The 3,704-nt window shown below is 37.7% G+C and overlaps 1 pseudogene; it reads left to right on the forward strand.

Moving 5' to 3' along the window:
- The first annotated feature begins 581 nt into the window (after positions 1 to 581).
- On the forward strand, positions 582 to 2,398 carry LOC120190627 (annotated as a pseudogene).
- The last annotated feature ends 1,306 nt before the right edge of the window (positions 2,399 to 3,704 follow it).

Raw genomic sequence — 3,704 nt, forward strand, 5'->3', positions numbered from 1 at the left:
ATGTTGGAGGATCCACCTTTTGGTGGCAACCACAATTATAATAATCAGATATTACACACTCTAATCTGGCTCAGATATCAATTGTTGCGGAATACGGCTATCTAATAGAGCAAAATCGCAACTGATAATTTGAGAAAATAAAAATGAAGATAAAAAATACACAAAATTTATGTGGAAAACCCCTAAATAATATAGGGTAAAAACCACGGGCAACGGTAGAAGAATTTTACTATGAGAAAATAGGAATTACAACCTCTCTCGATCTACCAAGGAGAAAACAATGATAATTCTCTCTTGATAAAAATGAGAAAATAATTCTCAAGAAACTCTCTAAATTCTCTCTAGTGTTGGAAGAAAGATAGAATGTTTTGGGATGGTTTTGAAGCTAAATGAACTAGGGTATTTATAGTTGAAGCTTAAGAACTAATTTTGTAAATACCCTAAAGTTTAATGATTAAATTTGGTAATTATACCTTACCAAATTCAACCAAAGTTGGCTGCCCACTTAGACTAAATTAGCAGTCGGCTACTGCCACTTAAATTGACTATTATTTTCAACACATCTTGCTTAGGATCTATTGTGTTTTAATTTCTATCGATGTTTTTGCATAAGTGGAAATGATGAAGGAAAGGTTCGCTAAACTTTTGCTAGGAGAAGATATGTCAGGTGGAGGGAATGGAGTTTGTACTGCTCTTGCCATTTCCAATGCCATTACAAATCTTTCTGGTTAGGTTCTTGTACTTCAATTTATTTTTTGTTTTTGTTTTTCTTGGTTCATCATTGACAAATTGATGAAATCCGAATCGATTTTCTTATTTCTGCAGCTTCTGTATTTGGGGAACCATGGAAGTTACAGCCATAATCACCACAAAGGAAGTTGATGTAGCGAATAGAGATGGATTGGCTTTTGTGTGTAACTGATTCCATTGTGGAGGTTAAACCATCTTTGCAAGAGTTTCCAGGTGGGGGAACCTTTGAGGTCATGGTGGGCCGGCCATGCTCGGATCTCCATGTAAACCTCCCAGCACTCGAGAAACTTGATGCAATGCTGATAAAAATTCTTGATGGTTTCATAATTCAGAATTTTATTATGCTGATTGTGGAGTAGCTATCAATGATACCGATGGAATTGAGGCATTTCCTTCGTCTTCGCCATCTGGGAGTTCATCTGTCAGACTGGAAGAGAAGTGGTGGCTCCCATTTCCAAAGGTTCCCCCCCTTATCTGAAGATTCAAGGAAGAGATTGCAGCAGTGTAGGGAATGTACACACCAGATCCTTAAGGCTGCTACAGCAATAAACAGAAATGTGTTGGCTGAGATGGAAATCCCAAATGCTTACTCAAAAGCTTGCCCAAGGTTTGGAGACTGCTTCATAGCATACCGAATTGTTCTTTGTGGCATGAGAAAATATTAACACAGTTTTAGATGGCGTATCCTTAAGTCGAATTGCATTAAATATTCATGCATTCTGATTGATTATTATTACCCGTGGCCCATGCATCACTTTATTTCCTTGATTTTCTGCCTTTAGGGAGCATATTGTTCACTATGCTTTTTTTTTTTTGCTTGTCTTCCAGTGTGGAAAGGATTGCTTGAGTGAGGTCGTGTACTGCTACTTAACTGCCGATCGGTTCTCCCCCCACTATCTTCTTGACTACTTAGACTTATCATCGGAATACAGTGCTCTGGAAATGGCCGACAGGGTTGAAGCTTCTGTGCATATTTGGAAACACAAATACTTGAGAAGGCACTCGCCGCGTGCAAAGTTGAGAAAGCACGGGGTGGCAAAGTTCAGGGTTTTGCCGGTGACATAGAAAAGACGAAGGTTTTAGCTGAGCGGGCTGAGACACTCTTACAGAACTTAAGGCTACGGTTTCCAGGCCTTCGTCAGACTTCTTTAGACATGATCAAGATTCAGCATAACAAGGTACTTCATCTTTTGCAAGATTTAGTTCTTAAAGCATTACATTCTAAAGGCAGAGAGATGAGAATGAAATTTTGTGTTTTTGTAGGATTTAGGACAATCAATCCTTGAGAGCTACTCGCGAGTGATGGAAAGCCTAGCATTCAACATAGCGGAAAGGATTGATGATCTGCTATATGTGGACGATGCCACAGAGAAACGTGCAATTGCGGCAGCAGAGTCGATCTCTGTTTATGAGCCGGGGCGATTTGATGTTGGTCTTCCTAAACAATGGCGGATATCAGCCAATCCTCTCTCATTTCAGCGTCCTACGATTCGGATGAAATAAGTGAAAGGTCTGATAGGAGGATTTATCGACCTATTAATAATGGCAATATTAGAGACCCATTGGATGGCTCACTGGTAAGTCTAGCTTTTTGAGGAACGGAAGCAACAACGCCATGCATTACCAACATCGAAACCACGAAAATAGAAAGAATCTAATAGTATATATTCCACGCGGTTCACATGCATGCACCTCAAAGCTCTGATTGATCATTAGTTGTGACTTGTGACGTATTAGATTGAATGTTGTATATATTCCTTTATGGTCAGACATTGAAAGTGGACAATACTTTTCAGATAATCGGGGATACTGTTTTAGCTGGATCTCTTTAAAGTGTGACCGTTGTAACAGGAACTACTAGCATTTGTCTTCTTTCTCAAAGGTATAGAAGCATTATGATCAACTGGAACTTATGTTTTTGGCATAAAATTAAAAAAATAAGCTAATGGGTTATAATTATTCTATCCACTTCCAATTATCATTGGAATTAAGCTCATTTCCTCAATTGTATTTCAAAAATAAAAAGGTAACAATGGGATTGAAGTTTTGCTATTGAACTCATCCATCTCTAAAGACATTTGGTGGATTCATCGGAGAAAGAGACCTTCAAGGATGAAACTGTTAAAAGGTTTATTGAAATGTGCTTTGATGAGAAGATTTATTAGAGGTGAGAACGGCGATTGGATCATTTGGTTTTTGTGTTTGTAAGTAGAGCTTTGGAGAGTGAGAGAAGGTCATACATATGGCCTAAGGTCATACATATTAGAAGTAGATTTGACTTTTAGTGTGCACTTTTTGAATAAAGGTGCTAAAGATGGCCCTCTTGAAGAATGTGGGAGTTGATGAGTGGAGACTGAATTCTTGAGGTTAGGCATATTCATTGAAACATATCATCTTCTTAACAAAGCTCAAAAAATTGTGGCAAATGTGACTACACTACTTTAATTACTTTACTTTTCTTAAATAACTGAATGGAAAAAAATAAAGTCATCAGATTGCTTTGTTAATGGGGTGGATCAATTCAGACCCATTCTCTTCTCACTTAGAATTTTTATTGAGTTAATCTAAAATAGTCAACCCAATTTCATATTACTGAAAAGAGAGAGAGAGAGAGAGGTAATTACAATTATTCTTAAACCATCTTAAACAAATCTAAAGAAGAAAATTGCATCTTAACCACCATTTTATGATCCAATAACGGTGAAAGCTGGCTTCAATGGAAACATATGATTCTTGCTACATGTAATCTTTACTCTCTTTTTTGTAATAGAAAAAGGCATTCTATTATTTCCATGAGAATTCAGAGAGTGAACAGACATGATTGCCCCTTGTTTGGGGGCCCAGAGCAGCAATAAATCGAAGAAAGTGGTGACATTACGTACTATAAAACCAAATACCCCCTCTAAGCTATTTATTTTGCAGGACCAACTCTTGACCACAACCAACTGGAAGCA

The sequence above is a fragment of the Hibiscus syriacus genome, unplaced genomic scaffold (genome assembly GCF_006381635.1).
Source record: "Hibiscus syriacus cultivar Baekdansim isolate YM2019G1 unplaced genomic scaffold, ASM638163v2 tig00116962_pilon, whole genome shotgun sequence".
NCBI lineage: Eukaryota > Viridiplantae > Streptophyta > Magnoliopsida > Malvales > Malvaceae > Hibiscus > Hibiscus syriacus.